General features: G+C 45.1%; 1 protein-coding gene across 2 annotated transcripts in view; it reads left to right on the top strand.

Annotated features, from left to right (window-relative positions):
* Positions 1-15,057, top strand: part of RBM45 (RNA binding motif protein 45) — a 148,013-nt gene extending 132,956 nt beyond the window's left edge. The window contains exon 11 of one of the 2 annotated variants that reach the window (XM_069616112.1): positions 14,751-15,057. The gene's annotated coding sequence lies outside the window, so the exon portion shown is untranslated. The remainder of the gene's footprint in view (positions 1-14,750) is intronic. The other variant, XM_069616113.1, reaches the window with a different exon arrangement.
* Positions 15,058-15,258: the final 201 nt, after the last annotated feature.

The following is a 15,258-nucleotide window of genomic DNA, read 5'->3' as shown; positions in this document are numbered from 1 at the left end:
GTCTGTAGTCCTGCAGAGGTATCTTCGGGAGTCCAGAAGAAGAGTGGCTGAACATCGTGAGCCCAAGAAGTCCACCAGCATCGTCCTGTCCCCGGAGGCTGACACCCATAAAGAGAGTAGAAAATTCTGTGAGTGTGGAAAAAGGTTCACACTCTGGGGTATAAAGAAAAATAATCCACCAGTAAAAGCAAACCTTTCTGGGGTTGACGCAGGTCAGGAAGATTTATCGTTAATATGAGAATCTTACCCAACAAGTAGAATGCTTTTGTTGGTCAAAGGTATCAGGGACCTGGGGGGGGGGGGGAGAAAGGCTCCCTTAAGGGCCAGAAGCATTAGGCCGGGTTGATGGGTATAGGTGACCACCCAAACACCGGAATCAACACTCCAGCAACACAGGAGCGACAAAATGGCTTGAGATCAGGACTAACCAGAGTCCCACAGTACCTGAGGAGGGCTGAAGATGCAGCTGGATTTTTTGCAGCAGCGGTGGACCCTGTTCCTTGGTTGTGGTGATGAAAGGAAGGACTCGGGAAGGGATTTTGCAGCAGCAGTCTAGAGATGGGACCCTCGGCAAACTAGTCTTTGTACTCCACATCCGTCTGCAGTTTTGGTGCCTTTTTCGTTTGAATAAGATCACAGGCTCCAAGAAGTTTGCAGGACCGACGAATCGAGGTGGATTGATGGGGCAGTACTCTTGTGAAGTGACCCCGGGGGGCAATCTTGCATCTGGATGTACAGCTGGAGCTCACCGAAATTCTGAGATTTATTCACAGAAAGACTATGCACTTCAATTGGGGTCCGTGGTCCCCTGGTATTTGCGGGTTGCAGGCCAGAAAGGGCACAGTACTTCGAAGCGGGGAGCTCATTATTCGGGTTATCTTATGCCTAGTTGGTCCCACCAGCCAAAGGGAAGGAGTAGTTTCTTCGCAGCTTCTCGAGTCGCAAACTGGGTCAGGACAGCAGTGGTCTCTTTGCGTTTGCTGGATGGGACTGCAGTCTTCTCTGGTAGTCTCGGGTCTTCAGTGGTTGACTTGTCGTCCAATTCTACACCATCACCTTTTTATTAGGACTTCCCTCATTTCTCTGCAAACTCTCTCTGCAGTTTACAGAAAGAGTCCGGTTGGCTGTCCAACCAGGACAGCTAGCCCCCCCCCCCCCCCCCCCCCCACCCACCCAGTGGGAACTGGTTCCTTTCAGGCACACCAGAAGACAAAGGATAGCAGAGTTTCAGTATCCTGCCATGCGTCCTGTCCTCGCAGACACACTGGAGCCTCAGTGGGCTACACAAAGTATTCCCACCGTATTAGAACCAAGGTGACCCTTCTGTGCATAGCTGCAGCTGTGTTTACAGCCTGAGAGCATACATGGCTCGAACATCGGTGGAACACTTCCATTAGCCAGAACTGTAGGGTTGTTACTGTAACAGAAATGTGTCCGGAGCAGAGGAAAAGCGGATACTAGATAACCCCTCAGAACTCAACATAACATAGGGTAGTGTGTGCTGATCTCTTGATAGGAAAAGCTAAGAAGGATAACGATTGTCCCTCTAACCTTGGGAAAAGTAGTTTTTAAGGAATATAAAAAGGAGAGCCCAAGAGCTCCCAGCAGCACTGTACATAGGGTGCTGTGTGTTGCAAAAGTGAAACGCGGATGTCTTTTAAAAAGGTATCCTGGAAAGCATGACTCCATAAAGTAAAACCTAATGAACATGGTTCCCTTGAGCAGAGCAAAATGAATAAGGAGGATTGGGGGGACCCCTCATTCAGGATAACGGGGGGGGGGGGGGGGGGGGTGCTGCGGATCTCACAAGGAAGAGGGGATTGAGCCTAAAACTTCTCCCTAGCGGTGTGCACAGCTTTTCTCATTTCAAATTGCTGTTATCTTCTCATTGGAAATAGATCATATGTAGGGTTTTTTTTTTCTCCACAAATTCTGTTGGTCGTCTGTGATTTCATGGGTTGAGTGGATTTCCCCTGTGGTGTCCTCTTGTGTTCAGTGAGCTCACCGACTGAACGCCACAACCGTATGCGGTCCGGACGTAGGACACTTTCTCTACAAACCATAGTGGAAACCCATGATATCGCACTTGGACCACAGATAAAATGACATGATGGCTTGGTTGAATGAAAGCAGAATTTGTGAAAAAAAGGAAAACCAATGCCTATGATATATTTGGAATGAGAAGATCCTAACATCAAATTGAAAATAGAAAATCTGCACACAAGGAGCTCTTGCACAAAGTTACTGTGTACTATGTGAAAGTAACATTACTAGTGTATATGAATAAAATATCCCTGAGGAACAATGTTGCTCAAACCACATGTAGGCTCAATTGGCTCATTTTGATTGACAATCCCATATGTGATAAGAAATGAACAATGCTCTCAAATCTAAACGGGTCAGTCATTTACACAAATTCTAAGAAAGGTGCTTTTAGAAACTCAGAAAAACCCTGTGTTGAGTTGTATTGTTTAATTTATTGAAGGTATAGAATGCTTTTCCATTAAACACAGGGGGGGGCAATCAACCAGACCATCCTGAATCGGGTGCTGTTAAGGGAATTTTCCCCCACTTGGCGGTAAGACTTGCTTTCCCAGTGGTTTGTAGATCTCTTCCTCCCCCCCCCCCCCCCCCCCCACTCTTAGTATCAGTATGTACTACTCTAGGACCTTGGTTAAGTTGCAGAGCAGTCAGGCTTATCCGAATGGGAAGATGTGCATTATTGACTGGGTTCAGTGTACTTACCTACAGCTCACATCAAAGAAACACTTGCACCTAAGTGTATATTAAAATATAGATTTACACAAGTTAATATTAAATACTTGGCAAAATAAGCTAATACACATCTGTATACTTTGAAAGGGTCATTTTGAATGGATATTACTCATTTTATGATCCATATCTTTCTGCTTCTGCTGCTTTGGCACTTTTGCCGGGGGCGCTGTGTGCCACCTCGAGTCGAATGGAGGCCCTCTAGGGATAGTCTGCGTCATATCAGCCTGTGGTATAGATGCCTCTCCAGAACTGGAATTTGGGAAATCTGATGCTTCTGACATGCTGATTCATCATAGGCAACCAATGAGCAAGGTGGTTGAATTTTTCGGTCTGAGCAGGCCTGCACCGTCTTTCGAGCAGGATGACCTAACTGATATACTGGATCAGGGTCCCCAGAGGGTATCGGGGTAATATCCATATAGTTGCGGGGGTGCCCCCGCTCCCCATGAAAAATAAAAGGTTTGGGGGGGTCCCTCCCACATGTTCCATGTAGTAATGTCCCCACAAAAAAGGCAATTTTTTTGGCTTTTTTATTGCATGGTGATATTTTTGAGGGGACATTACATGGACCCCCCCAGAGATCCTATTTGCACTTTCATATTGCCCTACAAAGGGTGCCATCTAATTGGAAAACACCAGAAACTGCAGCTGCAGTGAATAAGAACTTTGCAAAAAAATATAGGCCATCCAGCAGTGACCCAGAATATTTAACAAAGCACCGAACACCAGAGAGTTTGGTGGTCCAGGCTGCTATGTCTGCTAAACAATCTGCATAACTTTCTATCGCTCCCGATGGGGATGCCAAGCGAGTGGATGCCTGGGCAAGAACAATATTTTCGACTGGAAATATGGCTTTAAAATCAGCAAAAAAAACACGTGCCTTGTCAAAATTCACGTTCACCCTGCGGGACTGCATAGCTATGGTGGCTGACCACATCCAAGCAGAAAAACTGCTTCCTGGCAATCGAGGATGGTAAGGATGCAATGCGTGAATGCCTTCAGTCGGGTCTGGATACTGCTGATGGCATTAGCAGGTCCATGGCAACTAGCACTGTGCTGTGCAGATTTGCGTGGTTGAGGTCAGGAGTTGCAGCGGATGTGCAGTCTAGACTCCAATATGCCCTTTGATGGCTCAAGGCTGTTTGGCAGCAAGGCTGATAGTTTGGAAAAGTTGCAGACCTTGAAAGCTGTGGCTATATCCTAGTGCTGCTGTTGGGAAGCCTCAACACTCCTACACTGGTTCATCTTGGAGGGATAAGACCTTTTGATTCTACTCCTCGGCTGGAAGATGGATAGGATATGCCTGTCGTAGAGGTCAGAGAAGATTCCCTCATGGTGGACGAGGGAGAGGTGCTACGTCAGGCCACGCAGCAGGAGTTTTACGCTCAGCCGCTGCCTGAAAACGACACTCTGGCTTTCCGATTTTTCTCAGCATCTGAAATAATGATGGGGCATTATTTCAGATGCTTGGGCACTGGAAACTGTAGCCCACGGTTACTGCCTTTCTGTTCTAAAAAGGTCCCAGGATCATCCACCGGGGAACAGATTTCAAAATTCCAAATCTGCTCCTTATGCAGGAAATGGTGACCCTGCAAGAGAGGTGCTATAGAACCGCTACCTGTGGCTGAGAGGAACAAGGGTTGGTGCTCCCTGTGCTTTCCAATTCCCAAAAAGGACAGAGGGTTGAGACCCATCTTGGACTTAAACAAGTTCCTCAGGAAGGACAAGTTCAAGATGGTTTCCCATTGCTCAGATTCTTCCGGCCCTCCAACTCCAGGGTAGGGTGGTATCATTGGACCTTCAGGAGGCTTACTTTCATGTGCCTATCCATCACAAGCACAGGCGGTATCTGAAGTTTGCGGTTGGCAGCTCTTGTTGGGTAAGAATTAGCATAGCCCAACTGGTGTGGGACTACACAAGACTTATCTTGGTATTAGATACCCCACCTTTTAATATAGGCCTGTACTACACAAGTTGGTAGTGTGACTGAGCAGTCGGGTTCATTTTAAGAGGGGTAATGTGAGCTGTAGAGCTGTACAATGAAATCAGTAAATGCAGGTATCCAAGTAAACACTTAGACACTTCAAGCACACTGCCGTCACCTCTGACAGACTGCACTCCCAACAGAGTCCAAGGTGAATCATTCTTCTTTTTGAGACCTAAGATGAATCAAGTAAGGGGAGGGTCAAAATGTCACAGCAGATTGTATCAAGTGTCCTTTGCATAGTGAATTTAAAGGAATACTTTAGCTTAGTTACAGCTGTTACATTTAATGGTGTGACTACAATCGGTGGAACCAGATGAAAGTGCAATAAAGAACGTATACAAGAATATATACATATATGCAGTGTGAGGCAGAACTTAGTCGGCCTAGGAGGTAGGTTCGAGTCAAATATGGTAGGTTCTGATATGTGCATGACTAGGGCTGACCCTGGGTGTCATTGGTGATGAGCCAGTTTATAATGTTGCACCTAAACAAATGGAAGGGTTGGTCTGCTCTCAATGGGGAGGGGGGGGGGTAGTAAAGAGCATTCCAGGCCTGTGCTGCCATAACGGGGAAGCTGGTTCCTCTTAGCTTGAATCTGGCTAGGTGTGCTGAGTTGATGGTTCTAGTAGGGCGGTTAGAAGATTGTTTAGTGATTCTCTCAGGGGTAAGTAGGGGCTACATGGTTGAGGCGTTTGTGCGTTAGGGATAGGGTTTTGGGCATGATTTTGTCTCTGGTATTAAGCCATTTGATCTGTCCCCTCAGATCAGAAATGTGTTCTCCTGGGTATACCAAGGGCGGCTCTTAGGGTGTTATTTTGCAAAGTTTATATTGTCTTGATGAGGTATTTGTTGGGCCCCAGATAAAGAGCATTACAATAATCCAATTGTGCTCCCGGTAGTTTTATTTATTTGCATTTGTAAAGCAGCAACTGCCCCCGGGCATCATGGCACTGTTAAGAAGACTTACTTAGTTACAGAAGTGCGTTTGAAGGCATACATACCTATTGCTTCATACAGTTACAAAAGTGCTTAGCGTATATTACATGGTTGGTTGGGCATTATATGGTGCCAGCGACATCTTACATGGCAGCAGTTGCCTAGTCATGACTATTATACATATACAAGGTGTCAGCCACATGTTGCATGGCAGCGACGACTCCTATGCAGGGTCATAGTAGGGTAGGGTAGTGTAGTGCAACTTTCCTTCGACAAGAATGGTCTGCATGTTCTAATCGGTTTATGTCTGTATGCAGTGGCAGATGCCAAGGCGCTGACTTGTTTGTTAAATATAAAGGCAGAGTCGAGGACTAAACCTAAGGTTTTAGCTTCTTTTGCCACTTTGAGAGTTACCATCAATGTTAAAGGTGGTATTGTATTGGCTTAGTTTGTTGAAGTTAGGTATGGAACCAAGTATAAGCAGCTCCGTTTTGTCATCGGGCAAAGGCAGTGTGAGGCCATCCATGCCTGAATGATGAGGTATATTTTATTCACCAAAGCCATGTCCTTATCATACTCACCCGATAGGGGTATGATGATCTGGGTGTCATCTGCATAGTTAGTGTAGGTGACGCCCAGATCTAGGTAGTCGAACAATGGCTTTGTGAATGTTATACAATGTGGGGGAACACATGAGCCTTGTGGTACCCCACCGGTTACAGGGATGGGGTCGGCTGCTGCAAGTGGTGAAAAGACACGGATGGTCCAATTATTGAGAAATGATTTAATCCAGGTAATTGCCACTAGTGAGAAATGTGTTGCTGAGGCCAAATGTTTGCATAGCACTTGGCAGTATTGAGTTACAACGGAGGGAAATGTTGGGGTTAGATCAGAACAGATTGGTATTCAATAAAAAAGTTTCTCCCCAAGGGATGCTGGCGGTCTTTTATCTCAGCAATAATAGTGTTCCCCAATTAAAACCTGTAAGGGAACAAGCACTGCCAAAGCAAATGGGTTCAGAAGGGGGCCTTTAGGGAGCCAGGACAGCCAAAGTCAATGGGCCAGTTCAAAGTTCTAATGCTCTCTTAGAAAATGTTTTAAAATAGTTAATCGTTGAAATAGAAAATCACAGCAACTCAAGAGTCGCCGCCTTGAAGCACAAGGTGAAAGGATAGTGCAGGTGAGTTTAGGTCCACTCGAGATGGGGTACAATAGTACTCCGCAAGGTAGGAAGCACCCCAAATGGCAGAATACACAAAGGACTCAAAACTGATGCAAGCCGGGTAAAAGCCCAGTAGACTCTCAAATGGTGAAAAAAGACTGGGGCCATTTTGAGAAAATGGTCATCCTTGTGTGCAGCACTGCAGCATCAGCCTGCAGCAGCCACCAGACCTTCAAGTTAGTGTAACAACAAAATGTTACATGCAGAAGGAATTACTATTTAACACCCCCAACCCCAGAACTCCCCATAGGGTGGTGTGTGCTGGTCCCATAAAGTAAAGGCAAGTAAGACAGGGGTCATCTTACTATTCTTGGGAACAGTAGTTCACCCAAAAAAATGGTAGTTAAAACATTAAGATGAGTGCAGGGGACCGCTCGGTGGCAGTGCACAAAAGGTGTGGTGTCACTATGCAAAAGCAGATGCCTATGGAGTTTGCCAGACTCCATTAAACATTAAGGAACATAGAAAATCATAGTTTGGGGGGGGGGGAACATGTAAGTGAGTTAGAAAAAGGTCCCACTCACTCAACTCAGGGGTACAAATTTAAAAAGCCAGCAGGTTAAAAGGAATTGGCACAGAAATGAAAGTTCTCCCCAATGGCTCTCAATTTCGAGTTCTGCCATTCGAGCTAACCTCTGCCCTGAGAGTTTTCACCAAGGTGGTGAGAGTGGGATTAGTCTACCCCTACCTGAATGATTGGCTAATCGGGGATCCACACTACCTCCTTGGCTTCCTCCCCAGAGGAAGTGGTACATATGGCAAGTAGAAACTTTCAACTACTGGCTGAAGACCCCATTGCAGTCACTGCCAGTGTTTCTTTAGTGTCCCTGGGAACAGCAGAGTTTAGATGTAGTATTCTTGTGTTATCTGGAATTGAATTAGACAAGGACAGTGTACTTGTAAATGGTCAGGAGACCCCTCCCATTAGAGACACTGGGGCCAGCATTACAGTGGTGGATGAATCTTTTTTTCAAACCTGATGTTGCTAAGGCACCCAAAGGCCTCACTAAGCTTGCTGGAGGCCCTGTCCAAATGCTTCCTAGACTACCAGCTCTCATACAGTGCAACAACATGACTCAAGGTGCCTGGGAGAGTCCTGTTGGGGAATGACTTACGCTTGGAGTTGTATCCAGCACCCCCAGGCCTCCCAGTAAAGGCAAACGGGAGCAGACAAGGAAGGCCATTGAGTACCTTAACTGACTCTCTAGTGGATGTTGGAGAGGAATCTATAACACCCAGTCCACAGGAATTACTAACTGCTATTTCTAAGACGAATGAGAAAAACGGGAAACCCAAGGTCTCAAGAAAAAGCAAGAAAGCACTCCTGTGCAACCAACAAGGACATCCCGGAGAGGACTGTCCAAAGTCAAACCTGTGACTGCTCCACCAGCTGAGGCTGAGTGTGAAACCAGGAAAGGTTGAATCAGCTGCTGAAGATTCAGAGCTGGAAGAAGACATTCCCCCTGTTGGAGACCTTGATCCTAAAGACCATCCTGAGCTGCAGTCCTTACTGGCAGAAGGTGGCCCCTGTAGGGCAGAGGTCAGTGTCTTACTCTTGAAGGACTTTGCCAACAGGCAGCTTCCCAGCTGGACGGGCAAGAGCCAGGGAAGCATAGGTTGAACTGGGAAGATGGCCTCTTCTACAGTGAACCAACTGAGTCTATCCCAGGGGACTAAAGAAGACTGGTAGTGCCTCTAGAGACAAGACACCAGTTCCTACAGTTAGCCCATGAGATTCCTTTAGCTGGTTGTTTGAGCTACAAGACCAAGGAAAGGCTTTCTCTATATTTCTACTGGCCTAAATTGGGGTCTCCTACATTTTGTAGGAGCTGTGACACTTGTCAGACATCTGGCAAGAGTGGAACCAAGAATGTGGCACCCTTGGTGCCTCTCCCAGTGGTGGGAGTCCCTTTTGAGAGGGGGAGGAATCGACATTGTTGGTCCCTTAGACACTCCAACCTTTTCAGGCAAGTTTTTTTATTTCTTTTTTATATTGGTTGTAGTAGACCATGCTACTAGATATCCTGAAGCCATGCCTAATGAGGACTGTTAGAGCTCAGGCTGTTGCTAAGGCCCTACTTGGTATTTTTTACCAGGGTAGGTTTTCCTAAGGAAGTCGTCTGACAGGGGATCACATTTTATGTCCCACTACATGTAGGCCATGTGGAAAAACTGGAGTGACAAGTTCTCTCAACTGCCTACCATCCCCAGACGAATGTATTGGTAGAGAGGTTAGATAGAACTATAAAGGGCATGATGGGTGCTTTAGAGGAACCCCTTGGAAGAAAGTGGGACCTTCTACTGCCATGCCTTTTTTATTTGCTTATAGAGAAGTCGCTAGGGAGGGAGTTGGATTTAGTCCCTTTGAGCTTCTCTATGGATATCCAGTTGGAGGCCCCTTGGCCCTAATTAAGGAGGGGTTGGAGAGTGCTCCTTTCCCCAAGCCAGTGAGTCAATATGTGCTTGGTCTCCGAAGGAGAATGACACACCTGATCACAGAAGCATCTGCTAACTTGCAGGTCAGGCTCTGAAGCATTGGCATGACCAGAAGTCCAACATGGTTGAGTTTACTCAAGACCAGCAAGTTTTAGTTTTGGTACCTACAATGCAGTGGGCCTTACTGGACAAATGGATTGGACCCTTCAAAGTTGTGGGAACATTTAGAGAGGTTAATTATTTGGTGGACTGGCAAACCTAAAGAGGGCCCCACGGTCTTTCACACCAACAGTCTAAAAGCCTATGTCACAAGACCAGAAGTGGGAGCTTTGCTTCTAGCTTCTGCTCAGGAGGAGAGTGAACCTCTACCCGATCTCTTCAGGGGACAACCTGTAGATGAGAAAATGGGAGTTAATCTCTCTTCTAATCTGACACTGGAACAGCAGGAGGAGTGCAAATCTGTTAAATCAGTTTGCCTCCCTGTTTTCCCTATCACCAGGCTTGACCTTTTGGGCCCAGCATGATATTCTCACTTGTGACTGTTTACCTGTTAAAAGCAGAGGTAATAGAATGTCAGACCATTTAAGAACCCACACAAAGGAAGGGCTCTATTACCCCGAGATCAAGCATATTTTTGACCCATCTACAAGTCCATGGTCTAGTCCAGTTGTACTAGTGCCAAAGGCAGGATCCAAGGAATTGAGATGCTGTGTGTAAATGCAGTCACAAAGACTGATGCCCATCATTTACATAGGACAGATGAACTGGTGGACAAACTTGGGTCAGCCCAGTACATTTGACTCCACGTCAGGCTATTGGCAAATGGATCTGACAGACCATGCCAAGGAGAACTGCATTTTCAACCCCAGCAGGCCTCTACCAGTTTAAGGTAATGCCTTTTGGATTAAAGAATGCACCTGCAACATTCCAAAGGCTGGTTAATCAAGTTCTGAATGGGATGGAGGACTTCTGCATGGCATACTTGGATGACATTGCTGTGTTCAGCCCTACTTGGAAAGAACATGTTGACCACCTAGGATATGTTTTGCAGGCTCTTGAGCAGGCCCAGCTGACCATAAAGGCAAGTAAATGTCAAATTGGTCAGAGCAAAGTGGTCTACCTTGGACATGAGGTAGGGAGAGGTGAAATAAGGCCATTGCCTAGCAAAGTACAAGAATGGGCCATCCTTACTACTCGAACACAAGTGAGCCTTCTTAGGTCTCACTGTTTATTAGAGGAACATCATAGAGCACTATGGGTCCATAGCTTATCCCTTCAATGTGGTCTCCTCGCCCAAATTTCCTATAAAGGTCAGGTGGAATGAGGAGTGCACCAAGGCGTTCGAAGGACTTAAGAAAGCCCTTTGTCAAGCTCCAGTCTTAAGTGCTCCTAACTGCAGCCAAACCTTCATTGTGCAAACAGATGCTTCCAATACAGGTATAGGTGCACTTCTGAGTCAGCTGGATGAGAAAGGTAGGTAGCACCCCATCTGCTACATCAGCTGAAGGAACCAGAGACAAGGTGGGCAGCCATTGAAAGAGAATGTTTTGCTATTGTGTGGTCACTGAAGTTTAGACCAAACTTGTATGGATCTAATTTTGTGATTCAGACTGACCACCAACCCTTGATGGTTAAAGCAGATGAAGGGGGGGGGGGGGGGGGCGGGAGTCCTAAATTGTTAAGATGGTCAATCCGCCTACAGGGGTTTGATTTTTACCATTGAACACAGGCCAGGGTGTAATCGCCAAAATGCCGATGGTCTCTCCAGAATTTGTGACCGACTGGAATAAGGAGATTCATCCAGGGGTAGATAATCCTCCTGTCCCTTCGTCTGGGGGTGGGGGGACGAGTGTTGGGGAGAATTATCATAAATGTGCTAATTCCTTGAACCTTAGAACCTTAGAGACCCCCAGCAACTTTGCTGGATTTTGAGGATTTTTTTTTACCTGTAAAGAGTGACCCTTTTTCCCCACTCGCTTGTATGATGTGTTTTTCCTCTTGTGTTCTTTGATTATGGTGTTTTAGATAACTCCATAGGCATCATCTTTTCATGTGTTACACAGCACCCTCAGTGCAGTGACAATCTTTTAGACTTCCCAAAGGTTTAAATACCTTCTCTGGTATAAACTATGGTTTCCCAGAGAATGTAAGGATAAATTGAACTTGCTAGTCTTTTTTTTCAATTCATAGACCCAGCACACACTATCTTCCTGTAGAGTGCTGGAGGGGTTACCTAGTATCCCCTGTCTAGAAACTCATGTAGCAGTCAAATTCTACCCTTTCATATCGAAATGGCTGGCGGCCGTGGTTTTACAACAAACTATCATGATTTTTCCCGACCGCGAACACTGGTAGCTAAAAATCGCGGGAGCCATGTTTTTCACGATTGTGCCTTAAACCCCTTTGTTTAAACAGGTCCTTGTTGTCTTTTTTCAGTTTCTTTTTGGAAAGGTCCTTCTAGAGTTTGTCTCTGTGCGCCAAACCAGGTTTGGTCTTTATTCGTACGCCTTTGGCGGGCTTCCGGGCTGAAGACCGCCTCTGGCGCCTGAGTGTCTGGGGTGGGCAGGAAGTGAGGGAGGTGCCTGACACTCCCTGTGCTTAGTCTCCTAGAAGACCCAAATGCACTCTGGCGTGATTGGCTGACTGTCCGGCAAGGACAGCCACCCTGCTGGGTGAGTGACAGCCAGGCTGGAATGAAAGGGAGAAATTTAAATGGTGAGTCTCTTGGCTTGGAATGCAGTCGACCACTGGAACGAAGGAACCGAAGACTAGCTGGAAGAGGGCGGCGGCTGCAACTCCTGGACCGTTGGTTTGCCAGGTGAAGCCCTGCTGCAGGTCTGAATTGCCAAGTTCATCTCGACAGAAATGCCCCTTCAAGGATGACTTCTTCCTTTGAGTTGGTGGGACCAATCAACTCGTAATCCATCTGGATACTTCTCAGAGCTGATTAGGTTTAACCAGGGGGGGGAAGGGCACCAGCTTGTGTGCTTGACGACAGCTCCGCGAATCAAAGATCTTCCATTTGCCAGCTTTTTGACAAGTCCTCGTGCAGTGCAGGAGTCCCCCGACATCCTCCCTCTTGTCCCCACGACTGAGGCTCCAGAACAGCGAGATCTGCAGGAATTGCCAGGTAACACAGCATCTTTTCATCATATTAAGGTACTGTGCCAACCCGATTGAGAGAACTTGCCTCTCGTGGTGGAAGTTTGTGGAACTTTCCCAACTTTCAGGCCTAATCAGCTTGTGACCTAACATTTGATTCTTTTTCGTACAAACTACTGAGAACTTTGGCAAACACTTTACCATTAACTACTAGAACTGCTCTTTCCTATCCAAGACACTAGCCCATTGACTTTGGCCTAGGCCTATTGAACTGAATCGAGTCCTAGTGAACTGAAACTATTTGCACTGACTAAGAAAGTATTTGTGGTCTATTCTATTAACATTTGCCTCTTTACTCCTATTTAAAGTGACAAATGCAATTTTGCTCCTATTTTAGGGAAGCCTAATTTACTCAAATTTATTGATTTTTGTGCTGGAGTGTATTTGTGTATAATTTGCCTCCAAGTGAATGTTTTCTAAATGACTGTGTAATAAATGTATAATTGTTTTACTAAGAGACCTTGAGTGTAAGTGTCTACTTGAAACACTGTGATTGTAAGACCTCTGTGTAACATCTTTTAGTGCTCACATTCCCTCTTGAGATGATCCTGGCTGCTAAGCTCGCTACCGAAAACTGTGTAGTACAGACTTCTACCAAAGGTTGGTTTTGCTTACACCGCTAGTCCTAATTGTATGTGGTCGTCACAGCGGGTACTACATGCAATTCTGCCCAACAGTGACTAAGAAGTCAAAGGAGCAGAGAGAAGGGGGGGTTACTAGGCCCTTTGGCACTCTACATAAGGTGGTGTGTACAAATCTCTAACTATGACGTTTTAGGAGAGATCAAGTACCTCTCGTTAAACTGTAGTTACTCTAGGATAAAGAAAATAATCTGAGGACCCCAAGGGTCCTCAGCAACACTGCCCCTAAGGAGCTGTGTGCTGCAATAGTAAAATACAGATGCCTTTGAGTGTATAGACTAGACTCCATAATACAGTTCACATATACAAAAGATAGAGCCCATAAGAATAAATGAGTGGGAAAAGGCTCCACTCATTCAGGATTTAAGAAAAAGGTCCAGAAGTCCAGCAAAAAGTGATTGGGGGGGGATCTCACTAGGAGAGTGGATGAAGCCTAACAATGATAAATCTCCCTAACACTGCATCAGTGAGAAAGGTAGTGTGCAACTGGCTAATGGATGGTGACAATACATGATACAGAAATGACTGTAGTCCAAAGGGAATGAGTATATACTGGGTGGTATGTAGAGTGGAGTTATAAATCCATGGTAATTGGGTAAGGGGTTGTGTGAAAGTAGTGGGTGCGCCTTGTAGCTTGTGGTGCCTTAGCACAGATTTGTAAGTTCAGTTAAACACTTGACCACCTCCACTGGAGTCGAGGCTGACGTCAAGAATGACGAAATTGTAAGTGGTCTTCATATGTTGTGACTGTGTATTCTTACACAGGAGTAATGAATCATTTAGATCATTGTGATTCTGTGAGCTTCCATAAATCCAGATTGCCATAGTCTCTTCAGTTAGAAAAACTTTCTGTTTTTTGTAGTTTTATTTTTTGTTATTAATGTATCATTTTCAATCTCTCAAATACAAGCAGTATACAACAGTATTATATTTTGTTAACACTGTTGCCCCAGTTTGGTCTTAATATAGATGCATACCCAACTGGCATAATTGGTACAATAGTCCCATTTACAACTTTTTAAACTTCTCATTTCTTTCACATAAAGATCTTGTCCCATATAGGTGAGGTGGGACATTTGAGAATTATTTTAAATTTGTCTGCTGCTTTCTTCCAAATCTGTCCCCATTATACCAACCTGTGATGGAAGACAAGTGTACCATGCCTAAAGCTCCACAAACATGGTTTCCTTCTTGACTGTGATGCCATGTTATCAAGAGCATTCTGTTTCCTTGCTCAGCTGACCCAAAGGTTTGCAAATTTCAGATAAACACATTAATATTGGCACTGGGCTTCAAGCAGTGTAAACTCCATGGTCCTGCCATCATAAGACCCAAATGAGTTGTATATTGTAACTCCTCCGATAAAATCTCAAACCGTTATAGTGCTGTATATACTATTTTCTTATTGATCTGTAGTGTACTATGTTGCACACACGTTCCAAGAAAGCTGCCCTTTTGTGTTCAACATTGATTTATGCCAGATAACCTATTCAATGGCAAGCTTGATTTCTTCTTGCATATTATTAAGCAAATGTTTATAATTTTCCATTCAGATGATTGTGTTCATACTTGTGTTGTGTTCTTTCTGCAGAACAGAGACTAAATATTGACATGACCCTGAGCTGACTGACTGAAAACGTGACAGGACACAGTCGACGGGACACAGTCCCTGTGGACAGTGACAGCTTATTTCCCCCTAATGTTGTTAGCAAAGCATATTTGTGAAATCTTCCCTCCAAGGAAACCAATAAAGGAAACCTAATGGATGTCAGTTTTTTTCCAATAGAAAATGTTGAGCGTTTTAAAATGGGCAAGACATCTTTTTTTTGCTATTGTTCCAGTGTACAATTATGGTTTTAATTGTATTGTTGAAAAAATAAAAATCATTTTTGTTTTTACCTTGTTTTTATGAAATTTTATTGATGCACCATTCAGGAATCTAACACTGCGTTTCGAAGGTAAGTGGTAGTCTTTTGTCACAACCAGTGGTAACATGCACACTCTGGTATGTTTGAACTGCACTTCAAATCAATTAACCTATTGTGCCGAACAGTAAGCTACATTGTAGACCTGCACAGCCAGACATGAATATGGAATGG

This window comes from Ambystoma mexicanum, chromosome 9, assembly GCF_040938575.1.
Source record: "Ambystoma mexicanum isolate Mex_15411 chromosome 9, UKY_AmexF1_1, whole genome shotgun sequence".
In the NCBI taxonomy this organism is placed as follows: Eukaryota; Metazoa; Chordata; class Amphibia; order Caudata; family Ambystomatidae; genus Ambystoma; species Ambystoma mexicanum.
Note: the sequence above shows the minus strand (reverse complement) of the source record. Positions and strands in the feature narration are given on the sequence as shown.